General features: G+C 40.6%; 1 protein-coding gene across 1 annotated transcript in view; it reads left to right on the top strand.

Moving 5' to 3' along the window:
• efr3a (EFR3 homolog A) overlaps positions 1–14,704 on the top strand; it is a 463,079-nt gene that overhangs the window by 105,286 nt on the left and 343,089 nt on the right. The gene's annotated exons all lie outside the window — the stretch shown is intronic.

Here is a 14,704-nt window from a genome sequence, read left to right as displayed (position 1 = left end):
ACTCAACGTTACTTCATTAAACTCTGACACTTTGACATTCTATTCGCACGCGGTTCTCAATGCTCTATTTAGATGCAAGGTTGCTCACTTCACTGCACGTTGACTCGTGGTGAAGGTGGTAAGGTACTGAACTGAATTGAACGAAGTGCTGCTGTTTACACCTGCGCCGTATTTATACTTAAGTGAATATCTAGTCCCAACCTCAGTCCTTGTCTCGTATTACTACGCAGACTCTGGGCATGTTCTGACATGCCTGGAGTTGTCTTTGAACTTGCCGTAGGGGGCTTGGTCGTTGGCGCCTGGGAGCGCTGTCCAATAGGAGAGCGAATATTACTCTGGTCTGTACGCAGGTAAAGGGATATTCCGTGTATATATATAAATAATATACAAGGTATATCAAACGATACATATATATATATTCAGTTTAATCTGGCCCTTCACAACACCTAGTATTAACCCTATTAACGTTTTGGATCCATGTCAATACCATCTCTATTGACATTCTTAAAAGTGTATTCATATGCTGTGCATTGCAGCATTATTATATATAAAATGAATTGTCTATGAAAATGTTCCTTATATAAAAAAGAAACAAGTAAAATATCTCTCTCTCTCCCTCTCCCTATTAACCATTATACATTTTTAAGTAGTTGATGATGATAAATAATACATGTTTTAGTTAATTAGCCATATTGTAAATATTCTAAAATCTGCTATAAGTCTCTATCTCTCTATCTCTCTATCTCTCTATCTCTCTATCTCTCTATCTCTCTCTCTCTATCTCTCTCTCTCTCTCTCTCTCTCTCTCTCTCTCTCTCTCTGCGCGCGCGCGTGTGGATGGTGGGAGCGTTTGGTGAGTGGGGTGGTGCGAGAGTCTGAGGAAGTGGCGTGCGTGAGTTTTTCTATCTTTATGTTGTTTGTCAAATTGTGAATTAGACTGTGGTTTATTTGACTGGCTGTGTGTTGATGGTGGGCTGGTAGCGTTGTCAGTGTTCGCCTGGGCAGCTGTCTGCTGTCACGGTGACATGGAGTTCGCAAAGCTGACCAGGAGACATGGTTTTAAGGTCGCGCCGGCATTTCAGTGTTCAGTGGAAGAATGCAGTCTCGCTGTTGCGAGAATAGTAGGCGCTCCGGCCGTTAAGTCTGCGGCAAGGATGAACGGGGGAGTTGTTTTCTTTGTGGATGATTTGATTAAAGTTAATCGTCTGATAACGGACGGTTTGGTCATACGTGATACTTTTGTGTCTGTGATGCCGCTCACAACACCGGCAAAAAAGGTGACATTGGCAAACGTTCCTCCGTTGGTGGGCGACGATCTTATATTAAGGGAACTCGCCAGGTTTGGGCTCCCTTAAAGAAATGTCTTCGGGGTTTAAGGCACCTGAACTACAGCATGTGGTTTCTCACAGAAGGCAGACGTTCATCATAATGAACAAACGTGATGATGAGTTGGATCTTAATTTTAAAGTACTAATGGACGGGTTTGAGTATATTATTTTTGCGATGACACAAAACATGCGCTGTTTTGCGTGTGGAAGGGAGCGGCATCAGAGACGAGCGTGCCCTGGGGAGGGGCCGAGCAGGGGGGATATTGATGGGGAGAGTGCATTGAAGAAAGGGAGAGCAGCTTGGGGTGTGAATCGAGGGGTTGAGGGGGGGGGACAGGGAAAGAGGGGTTGTGGGGAGTTTTCTGAGAAGGTTATTGTACCAGATATGAGTGATAAGGGAATGGAAGGAGTGGGTACGGCTGGGATTGCGGTACGAGGACAGAATGGGGGGGGATGGGAATGTGGGGGGGGGGTGGTAGAAGGAGCTTGTCAGCCGGGACACGTTAAATAGCCAGGTGAAGAGTGGAGGGGGGGGGGGGGGGGTCGTGGCAGGAAGGATTACAGAGGTGGCAAGTGGACCTGTTGTAATACAAGAGACAGATGATGGGGATGAAAATGAGGGGGGGGGGGGGGGGGGGTCGTGGCAGGGAGGGTTACAGATGAGGGGAGTGTACCTGGGGTGGCTGTAGCTGTTGAGGGGACAGGGTCAAAGGACTCAGGTGAGGGGGTCGGGGTGGAGGAAGTAGAGGATATTGACATGGAAGAGGGGGACGGTGGGATGAAGGTTGTTAGGCAGAAGCGGAAGATTGAAGTAGTTGGGTTGTCAAGCTCTCAAGCTAAGAAGACAGATGTGACGGAATAACTCAGCAGTACACAGAGTACACAAGGGAGTACATGGGCGGAGATGTGTATTGATGATGATGGGGAATATGGGAGCGATGCATCTGAAACTTCAGATGAGGTTTGCTATACAATGGATGCAATGAAACTGTTTTTACAGGTGACAAAGAACAGGAAGGGAGTAGAGGTGGAAATTTTTTTTCCAAATAAGGAGTTGTTTGTTTTGGCAGCAAGGAAACATATGAGGTTTAAAGGAGATGGTCGTTTTGTTGACAGTTATACAGGATGAGGAAGATTGTGCAGAAACTGCGGGGCCCCAGTACGGTGGAGGACTGAGTGGAATCAGTGTAGTTTTGTTTGTTTTATTTGTTTTTTTTGTTTTACCTTTTTATTTCTAAATTAGTCTTTTTATTGACGGGACTGGTGTGTTGTCACTTAGACTGGGACTATGGAGGATTCAGAGACAGGAGAGGAGCGTGTAGTTTTCATGCCCGATGGGAAGGCCGAGCCATACTCCTTCGGCAAGCCTTTCTTCAGAGTCGTCATGGGGGTTGTTGTCTCTGCCGTCTTTTTATGTTACCGGCACCGTTACCTTGTTCAAGGGTTGGGAGGTATGACTCTGGGGCTCATCACGTTCTACGCTGAAATAAACAGTTTCCTGATTCAGCCTCGGAGGATGATGGTAAAGCGGACTTTGCTGGTTAATTTCTACCCTATGTTCGGAATGGGTTTCATCAGGGCTTTGAGCTCTCGAATCAGACTGATTGATGGGAAGTCGCTGGGGGCTGCCAGTCTCCGCACGGGGGAGTGGGAGGTGATGTTGGAGTGGCATCTGAACCAGGAAGGAAAAGGTGGCCTCGGACGGGGAGGTGGGGGAAACAAACTGTCTAATGAGGATGTCGGTCCAGAGTGCATCTCGGTCCCCCTGCTCTGTTTGCGGCCCCCGACATCATCGATGCCAGGTGATATACAACTGGTGGATGGTAGGAGCATACATGATAAGGCTGAAGGAGGAAGGTCAGCTGACGAGGCGGCCCTGTTTATCCACGGGATAGGCTTTGACTGGAGTCTGTCAGACACGCACAAAGGCCTGATGTGTTGTACCACACGAGGAAAGGTGAAGATAGAGACGCTCTTCTCAGGACTAAGGTTTCTACAGTGCCTCTCCGGTGTCTCTCTCTCGGTTACACCCAGAACTTTGGATCATTTAGAGTTATTTGTATTTCTTTTCCCTATGGGGGGAAATTTCAAAAATGACAATTTGGTTCAGTTTCAGCATCGTTGTCCCTAATTGATTTTCTTTTGATATATATATTTTTATTTTATTTTTTTATTGTAGAGTATTTTAATTTTGAACGGTTTGTTGCATCTTGTGTAGTTTTTAGTAAAAAATAAAGTTTTTTATAAAATCAAAAATCTCTCTCACTCACTCACTCACACACACGTTTAGCCTTGTGTGACTTTTTCCTTTCTTAGTAAACTAATAAGATAATCGTTAAAACTGATATTTCCTCTGACAATAATGTCTGACTTCAAATAAATCTGATCGGGCTTAATAGGTTTAAGATTAGTTTCCGATGCTCAACACGTATCATGCTTAATCCTTTTCTGCTCTATAAAGCTGATTTAATTTTCAGAACATCACCCACATTAGATCGGATACAATTTTATAGTCTCAGAACAACATAATTTTATGGGCAGCCTAATAGTCTACAGGCTGTGTAAAAAGAACACACCTGATTTAGCAGAGGAGGGAAGGTGGGGTGTGTGCAAAGCCCTGCTGTTCTACACTCTAAACAAAAAGGGTGTTAAAAAGCACTAAAAGTGGTTATTTGGCTCGCAATCATCTACAGGCTGCAACAAATTATAAAAAAATATGAATAATAATAAAACACGCAAAAAGTATGTATGTAAATTAAGGCTGTCAAAGTTAACGCAGTATTAACGCATTAACACACAATTGTATTAACGCCACAATTTTCTTTAACTCACGATTAACTTTTTAACTATACACGATTAACTATTCATATTTTTTGTATTTTTTTATTTATTTATTAACACAGTTAAACAAAAGTAAAAACAATACATAATAAGTTATAACCATTGTGAAGGAAAAGTTAGAAGCCTAGAGGCTTATCGAGAACTTCCCCTGTTTTATAAAATCAAACATACAAAAATATACATATTATAAAATACCAGAATACATTAAAAAGATACGTGTTAATACAAACATACATACACACAGTACATACATGCATATACTGCATACATAATAATATATAACAACTCACCCACCTGCCTACAAACCTACCCACCCACATAACCAAAATCATACCTACATGTATGACCTATTTATCTATCTACTACTTTTGGATATGAGCATTTTTTGGTAGTTTGCTTTAAAAATAAGCAGATATGGAGATTTCCTCAGTATAGGATCAGCTGCATTCCAAAGATTGGACCCTCTATACCTCACTGAGAACTGAAGTGAAGTACCACAATAAGGTATATGCAGGTCCCTGGACTGACGTGTAACATATGAATGAACATCTGAATTAAAAGAAAAAAAAACTATTAACACTATCAGTGCCTACCTTGTTTACCTTTTTACCCCGTTGAATGCCATCATCCACTTCAATGTTAGCGTTAAAAACTCCTAATCTATGTTTTAAATTATGGCTATGTGTCTAATCTGCCCGTCGCTTATCAATGACTTGTTTGCAGTCAACATTGTCGAAACAGATTTTTATTTTTATTTTTTTTAAACTTTATTTTTTAGCGTTTATCGCTTTTCTGGTCAAGCATGACCGACAGATACAGGGTGAAACGGGATATAGAGCAGGGGAAGACATTCTGGCAAATGACGGCGGGTCCGGGAATCGAACTCTGAGTCCACCAGATCCGTGACGCAGCACGGTTTTCCCCGACGCAGAAATAGCGCCGAGATATGCGGTGAGCTACTGGAGCTCCCCAACGGATTGTTTTTTTATCGGTTCATTTTCGTTTTATAGCATTTTGAAAAGCCCTCGTTTTCAAGGAAAATATAAAGATTCCGTGATAAAAGACATTTACTGGAATATTCTAGAATACACAAAAACGTTGTCATTTTTCTGCCTATTTATGAATCGTTTTCAAATAAACGCTAGATTATCGATAGTATATGTGTACGTATGCACGCTATAGAGGCAATCTGAAAAATCGATTCTCTTATTTCCTCATCAGCGATCACAGCCAAACAGCCACATCACACATGGGGCAAACGCTGAAATCTCCGTGAAAACGGGTCTGATTATCCTAAGACTGGTAAAATAGATTCCTTACCTGAGATCAGATGTTATCCAAAAAGATTATTCCAATTCCTGATCGCCATTCCAAATATCGATCACGCGTATTGATTGATTATTGGCTGCTGTAAATATATATTCCAGGCTGATTTCCGTCTCGCGATCAGATCCCTCTTGATCAGACGTCTCGCCAGCACAATGGAGCCAGTTGGCTCCACCTCTACAGATCCCAGGTCAGTCTAATCGACTGACCTGCAGTTACACAGGGATAGACGATAGGGGTGTTTTTCCCCCATCTGAGCTCCTGGAGGAGCTGCTGTACCAACGGGAGACTCGGTTGATGAAATATGAATTCAGATCGCTAATAAAAAAATAAAACGATAATTGTCATCGTCGGCACTCAATGGGGGGGCTAATAAAATGAGATGACGTCCCTGGCACTCAAAGTGTTAAAACCATTTGGTAGATTGTGATCATAAATGCATTTGTACACAAATATACATATCTGTAAAGAATTAACCTCAGACACAGTCAGAATGTTTAGTTTCTTAAAAAGAGGAGCAGATGGTTCAAAATCGATCTGAGAGGGTTGCCAGCAGGGCTTGACATTAACCTTTTGGCTCACTAGCCACTGTGGCTAGTGGTTTTCCAAAGTCACTAGCCACTCAGCATTTTCACCAGCCAAAAATCACCACACTAAATAATTTTTTCATCAATACGTTCCCATTTTATAGCGTGATGATGATGAATATGAGCGTTATATGGGATTGGTCTGGTATAATATATATACTCTCAGTCAGGATCTATGGGTAACAGTACTGTATATTTGCATATCATGTATGTCACAAATGTAACCGTACTATATACCTGTATCATGTCATGTATGTCATGATGTCATGTATGCTGTGTATGTCATAAATGTCATTATGAATTGAAAATGGGGGACCCTGATGTAAACAAGACAAAAGTCTTTCTCTGGTCTGCATCCCCTTAACAATTGTGTGTATTGAGCCGTACTGTATTGTACCCATTCTGCTATCTGTTAAATAAAGTTTTCATTCATTCATTCAGGGCGCTAAGCTAATAACGTTAAATCGATTGCCGTTACACACAGCTGGAGTTAAAAATCAAAATGGATCGGTATCATGTTCCACCATGAGTCCATGAAAGGGGGGGGGGGACGTCTTTGATGATTGATTACCAATAACGGCATTCGTTATTGTAGCATCATACACACATCGGCTGGTTGGCTATGCTAACGAGGCCTGATCAGCATGAAATCTACGTGAAATCGTTCTTACCTGTGGCCGGTTGGATCCCAGGATTTCCCAGTTATTGATCGCCATCTGGTAGATCAATATGTCCATTGGCTGATGCTATATTCCTTTACTGCATACTGAATTCGGTGTCGCAAAAGGTATTCCATGCGATCTGATGAAGGCATAGCTTCACGCTAACAGAAAAAGTAGGCCTGAATGAAGCTAGAGAAAAAAATTAACATCCGGTCTGAAAACAAGGAGTACTCCATTCTCGAGACAGCACCACTACCAGGATCTGGCCGGTAATGCACTTTTCCGAATTGTTGTGGGAGTTGTAGTACTATGTAGTATCACTTGGATTGACGTAATTATTGCTGATGCCTTTTGTAGACTACAATGTTTTTTTTTTCATAGAAAAAAAGTCCACTAGCTCCTGTGGCGGGTAGAATGACGGAGTTACCCGGCACAGCAGAATTCTACCCGCATTTTTGGGCGGGTGGCCGGTGCTAATGTCAAGCCCTGATTGCCAGTCTAACAAATCTTTTTTGAAGTCAAATATTTTTTTGAAGATGAGATGAATGAGTGCTAGCCCATATTATGTTACAATAAGATATGTAAGGAAAGATAAGACTATAATACAGGATTAAAAAACAACTTCTATTTATCAATGAATTTTGATGGCATTTGTTCGCATCTTGCATTGTACAATAATTGTTAAAGAAAACTAAATTTTCTTAAAAAAAACTAAACAAAAAGAAATGTCCGATATAAACCACACCCATTTACGAATCTGAATACAGATAATTGTGTTGGTTGAACAGATACAGATAATGATGTCTCCGCAACACCCCTAGCTGCTACAGTGATGCACAACAGGACATCTCTCAGCACAGGCTGCAAACTCAGATTCACATAGTATTTGTCACATCATCTTACACTGTACAGTAGAGAGCAGTGAAATAAAATGCCTTGTGCTCTTGGCTCCTCTGCCTTGCAGCAGTATCATCAATAAAACACGACCCAAAAAGAAAGCAATAGAAATTCTCCACCACCAGAAATTCAGTCTTTTAGATGATGGTTTGCTTCCAACAATATTAGAAATGACATACAATAAACAATCAAACCACCAACTCCTACAACTCCACAAAGCAAGACATATACTATATATGTGATAATTGGACGTAACAATGTGTTCTGTGTCTCAAGAAACACTGCCGGATCAGAACATGGTCCTCACAAGTATAACAGTACAGAACAGACATTATTACATTTACATTTAGTCATTTAGCTGACACTTTTATCCAAAGCCACTTACAAATTGTGTACAGCAAGTTACCTCTGGCGGCTAAGGGTAAGTGGTATTGTTTGTCTAGCAGTGTCGACTCAACTGAGTAGCATAGTACACGTAAAAGACAGCAAGAAGGTAAATGTTCTCACAGAATATAATTAAATTCCCAGAAATCCATGAAGACCTGACGTAATCCTTCAACGTAATTTTCCCTCCTTTTATTATACTCCACCGTTAGACCCCCCCCCCCCCCCCTCCGAATAGTCACATATAGAACCGAAACCCATTAAGCTTCGCTGATTGTACTAATGTACATGTTCACTGAGCTCCATGGTGATGTGCGCCACCTTGATGTGGCAGGTAATTGCAGGAGCCATAATGCATGTCTTAAAGGCTTGGCTGGGGGGAAAGGGTGTGACGTGGGTTCTTGATACGAGCCTTAATGAAGTTTATTAATCTCCCCGGCCCTGCAGGGACCTGGCGAGCTCCCACATGCTGGGGGGAAATAACAGCTGGAGCAGTGTTAAGGTGACCTAACTTTACCTGGTCTATCCCCACTGGGGGGAAATAACCGCTGGAGCAGTGTTAACACTTTCAGTGCCAGCAGGGGGCGCACAATTTAGTGCTTGAATGCCCAGCATCCACTTCAATGTTAGCGTTAATAACGCCTAATCTATGTTTTAAATTATGGCTATGTGTCTAATCTGCATGTCGCTTATCAATGACTCATTTTCCAGTCAACATTGTCGAAGCGGATTGTTTTTTTATCGGTTAATTTCCGTTTTATAGCATTTTGAAAAGCCCTCGTTTTCAAGGAAAATAAAAAGATTCCGTGATAAACGCCCTGTACTGGAATATTCTAGAACGTTGTCATTTGTCGGCCTATTTATGAATCGTTTCCAAATAAACGCTAGATTATCGATAGTATGTGTACGTATGCACGCTGGGGGCCGCAAGCTGAAAATCGATTATCTTAGTTCCTGATCGCTCGCACAGCCACACACACACATAGGGGAAAAGCTTATATCTCAGTGAAAACAGGTCTGATTATCCTAAGACTGGTAAAATAGATTCCTTACCTGAGATCAGATGTTATCCAAAAAGATCATTCCAATTCCTGATCGCCATTCCAAAAATCGATCGCTTTTATTGATCCAACGCTACATACTGTAAACACATATTCCACGCTGTTCTGATGGTCCACATTGAATCCGATCGGCTCGGGGTACATGCCTGAGAAGATTTTTCTTTTCTCATCCATTTTCATTGAGTCCATTCCAAAAGGGTGCATTACCATCTGGGAGACGATAGGGGGCATTTTTTTCACATCTGGGCTCCTGATGGGGCTGGTTTACCAACGGGAGACTCCGTTGATGAAATATGAATTCAGAGCGCTAATAAAAAAATAACACGCAAATTGTCGTGGTGGGCATTCAGGGGGCGGGCTGATAAAATGTGTATGTTGTTTTGGGCATTCAAAGTGTTAAGGTGACCTGACTTTACCCTGTCTCTGCGGATATCAAGGCGAAGGAGTCCTTGGCTTCTCCAAAGTTCTTTTTTTGAAGAATGGTCATTTATCAACAGAGCGGTTGAAGAAAATGATGATGGATAGCGTTTTGTGTAGCACCTTTTGCAGCACTGTAATTCTTTTTCGCTGGCTCATGTCTCTATCAGGAGGAAGCAGTGGTTTGTTACTCAGCTACCAGTTCAGATGTACTTACGAGAACCAGTGGAATATCAGGAATATTGCCACGGCTGTGATGCGCCCGCAGCCACGAGAGCGAAGCAGGAGTGGTGTAGGCATCACAGAGTGGCAATATTCCTGATATTCCACTGGTTCGAGTGTATTATAGCTCTTATACAGCAAGTTGCACAGTTGGGAAAAATATAGGATGAATACAGACAATTCTAGGGTCTTTTATATCGATTTCAGTGAACTTGGCGTAGAAAAATAGTTCCTAAAGATGTATTTTTTTCTATCGAATTTCAAATGGAGTAGGCTATCAACCAGCTTGGCAACACAAAACGAATGACGTATTAGTTAACTATAAACGAGTGGAAAGATATAGACATCTAACAGTATTCATAAAAACAGCATTATTAGACGTGCCAATCCAACGTAAGATGAGCTGGACGCGCTGGAGAAAAGCCGCAATTAATCCTTCAACACCACCAAGTCAACGGCCTGGGCATTGAACTGGAACTGTCCGAGGTGCTGATGACTTTTTCCGACTCCCACTTGCATTAGACTCCTCAATAAGTTATCTATCCACTCGTTTATAGTTAACGGGTACGTTAAATCAAACGTAAAGTTGTCCGCAGAGTAGGCCATGTTGACGGTTTCCATTTGATGAATGGCAGTTGAAACTTTCTACAACATTCTAAAGCCAGCGCAGTGGTATATTCATGGTAGGGCTGACCCCTATTAGTCGACTAATCGGTCGAAAGGAGCCGTAGTCGACTAACCAACCTCTTAGTATAAAAAAATATATATACATATATAATAATTAAAAAAAAATTATTATCATTCTTTCCAAAAGAAAAGAGGCCTAGAAGTGTGGCTAACGCTAATGGCAGACATACCAGAGGCTAACTGCCTACGAAAACAGGCACAGAGGCACTGAAAGAGGATTTCACCCATCTAATGAACACACTAGACAAATATCAAGATGTATCCATCAGTCGACCAATTGCATGCTTTTGCCTTCAGCAACTCCTTCAGTCAACTCCTACCAATAGTCGACTAACGGCAAATTTTGGCCAATCATAGTCGACCATCCAAATCCTTAGTCGGGGACAGCCCTAATTCATGGTGATTTAACCGTGAGTGTATCATGAATATACTCGCAGCTTAGAACACTCTCGACCAATAACAATGTGTGATCGGACCTACCTGTTGTATAATCTACTTTATTGCTGGCTCGTGTCTCTACTCTATCAGAAGGAAGCAGTGGTTTGTTACTCAGGTACCAGGTCAGATGTATTGTACTTTATTGCTGGCTCGTGTCTCTATAAGAAGGAAGCAGTGGTTTGTTACTTATCTACCAGGTCAGATGTACTTACTCATAAAGCATCATAATCACTCACTATGTGCTGAAATAACACAGGATGCATTAAGAAAAAGTATTATTCTATTGCTATTAAAGGTATAATCTGTAATGCCCGCCAAATCAATACCTCTAGGTCAGGGGTCTCAAACTCGCGGCCCGCTGGATGATATGTTGCGGCCCCCTACTTGACATCAAAGTAAAAAAAAAAAAATTATTTAAATTTAAGTTTAAACCTTTTAAAATCTTAGACAAACAAAACACTTTGCTTTGATGAAATATTGTAAGCCGTCATTTGAGGCTTTATAAAAGCAGCACCATGAACACAAATCTGTCGGTGCCGAGTCCGACCGCATCTTAAATAACAAACAGCATTGCTTGTTGTAGTTAACAAAGAGAGGCAGAGTTGATTTTGCAAAAAAAAAAATTAAAAATCATATATATATACTATTTGATGCGGCCCAGACTCTACCTCCAGCGGCCCCCAGGTAAATTGAGTTTGAGACCCCTGCTCTAGGTAAAAGAGCCTCGTTTACTTTTTAGTTTTGGTCTGACATGTGGGCTGGAGTTTAGTAATTTATTTATTTATAAATTAATTAAAATGTATTATAATTGTGATATACCCATTGAAGTCCAATCCAACACAAACGGTAAACACAGCGCAGTACCACACTGTCATCTTTTGCCTAGAGGTCGCTGTTTGGCAACATTACAGATTCCACCTTTAAAACATGTTTATCGAGTGTAGAGACAACATTTCTGCCAAGATCTATGGTGAAAGGCAACCTCTGCCTATGCTGAACACAGAGAAGGCAAAAGTCTTTCCTCATCTCCAGTTTAAGTTTATTTGGATCCCCATTAGCCACAGCAGTGCACGTACAATACAGTTACAGACTTAAATTATACACTCGCACCCATTCACATGGCGTACAGACAAACAACAATGCATACTCCTAATCAATTCATAATACAATACATACTCCTATCAATTCATAATACAATACAACAATACAGGGTTAGAAATTAACTTTTTTTGCCCCCCTTAATAGATTTTCGGGGGCTTTTTATTTATTTCGGGGGCACAACATTTTTATAATGAAAATTAACATAAAGATTATAAAACATTGTTGACACTTTTTTTTACAGTCTTCGTCCCTATGTTTGATAACGTAATGTTAATGTCTCCATATATAGGGCTCTACGCTAACCTTTTTCCCAAGGAGCACATGTGCTCCTAAATAATATGTTAATAAATAAAATCTAAATACAAATTTAGGAGCACACATAAATTTAGGAGCACAGTGACAATTGTTCAAGTAACACACACACACACACACACACACGATGTGTGACATCATGGCTTGGTTTCATGTTTTGAGGTACCTTCAATTATCTGTAAATAATACATACATACTCTATCTAAATAGATTAAATATTATTGTCCCTGAGGGCAAGTTGTGTTGTTGTCTTGATATATCTACAAATAGCAGACGAATAACCGGTTGCCTCTGGATCAATGAATGTCTAATATTGAATAATATTATTAGCTATTTTATTTTTAACATCCCTAATTCCAACAGTCAAGAGGCTTGTTTCAAATTGATGAAAAACCCCACACATGCAACGTTTGTGAGTATAGGCTCTGGCCAGATCGATCAATGAAATACGTTGCGCGCTCAGCGCTGTGGAATGAAGGAAATGCGCATCGGGATCGGATTTGGATGTTATTCTTTGGAGTTGTGTTACAAATGGAACGGTCTTTCCCCGCCGAACACAAGTTACTTAACGTTACACAGGTCCCGCTATGCAGATGCTTAGCTTGCTAACGTTAAGATAGCAGTGTAATGCTTGATGAAAGCAGAGCGCTCTGTCTGTGTTCGCATCCTCTCAAGTGCCTGTAACACGCAGCGGGCCCCGCCTCCCTCCCTCCCTGGAACAAACATTCCACCCAAAAACTGAATTTCAGTCCAGTTTCAATCTGAACTATTAACAGCGGAGCTGTTTTGTAATCTTCACTCGTCTGTCTCGCACACTGCAAGTAAATGATTTTTCCGGTTTGCACACACACATATTATTAGGGGCAAATACGAGGGAAATGCTCGCACTGTAGAGCATATATATAATTATATATATAATTAGTAAACTGTCTGGGGCTTTTCTTGCCCCCCTTAACTGATTTTCGAGGGCATTTGGTCAATTTTCGAGGGCATTTTGCCCCAAGCCCCCGTTAATTTCGAACCCTGCAACAATACATACTCCTAATCAATTTTTGATACATTATCTATGTTTATATCAACCAATTATTCAATCTTCTAATAATATATTAGAGGTGGGCATAGATAATTTTTTTTAATCTAGATTAATCTATCTGCAATCCTGGATTTAATCTAGATTAATCTAGATTAAAATGTCTCAAAAAAAAAAAACCTGCCGAAGGCATTCAAAATATGTGTGTTCTACCCAAATAATGACCAGAAGTAAGTCCTTACTTTTTCTTTCCTCCTTATGTTTCTCAGGCCAGGTGGCCCATTACACCATGAGCCCATCTCCTGTTTCCAAAATGCATTACAGACTGTTTGAAAAAGCTGTTTTGCTATGATAATTGGTAATGAAATATCAAAATAATGTTCAATAAGATGTACTTGTGTTTAATAAGTTGTTTTATTCAGAAGTTAACACAAATAAATAATATTACCAGTACAGTACGGTATCTAGCACACTCTCGGGAGAAAAACAGAAAGAATCATTTCAAACTTGAACTATGTGACATGGCTTGAATCAACTGCTCCAGTGGAGTTGCTCAGTGGCCAAAGGTGTCAACTGTGGTTGTACTGGGCAGCTCCCAGGTGTGTATGGAACTGTGTGAATGTGAAGCAGGGCGTTCCTGAAAAAGAGCATCTGTGCTCAGCGAACATACCCTGGGTAAATAAAGGTAAATTTTTTTTTTATTTTAATTTTTTTTAAGATTAATGCGTTAATTATATTATCGCGCGATACTAGTATAGCGTTAACGCAGCACGTTAATGCCGTTAACGGCCCAGCTCTATAATATATCCATATCAGACACATACATTTTCATTTACCTACACACCTTTAATATCTATTAGGGAATGCCAATTTCTCTGGTTGTTTTACCAAGATTGTTGTTTTACCAAGATTCTGAAACGACATTTACTATTCTCCTGCGTAACATGTCTGGGAAGAGAGTTCCATTCCTGCATACCACGGAACATGACAGTTTGCTTCATTGCATTCAACCTCACAGTTTGTTCTCAAATTGTGTAATCTGACTTTATCCACCATGTCTGCGTTTTCCCCATATATAGGCTATATTAAAAAAAAATCATGTTGAATGAATCCAAAGTATAAAATACAGTTTTTATGTTATCAGAATGTGGGCTTGCCACACCCCTTCAGAAGACCCAGGTTATAAATATACTCTGCTCACATGAAGCTATAATTATTCAGGTAATGCTACACTAACTACATTCACCTATCATAATTATACACTAGCTACATTCACCTATCATAATTATACATTGCATCCATAATAATGCAACTTCCGTAGTGTTCTTCCTTGTGAGCATGGCTTGATTATGCTGCTATATTAGGCTATACATAGAATAATTTCCCTCCTGTCATTAAAACCCAAGCCATC

The sequence above is a fragment of the Notolepis coatsorum genome, assembly GCF_963971535.1.
Source record: "Notolepis coatsorum genome assembly, chromosome: 13".
Lineage (NCBI taxonomy): Eukaryota > Metazoa > Chordata > Actinopteri > Aulopiformes > Paralepididae > Notolepis > Notolepis coatsorum.
This window is presented reverse-complemented; position numbering and strand designations above follow the sequence as displayed.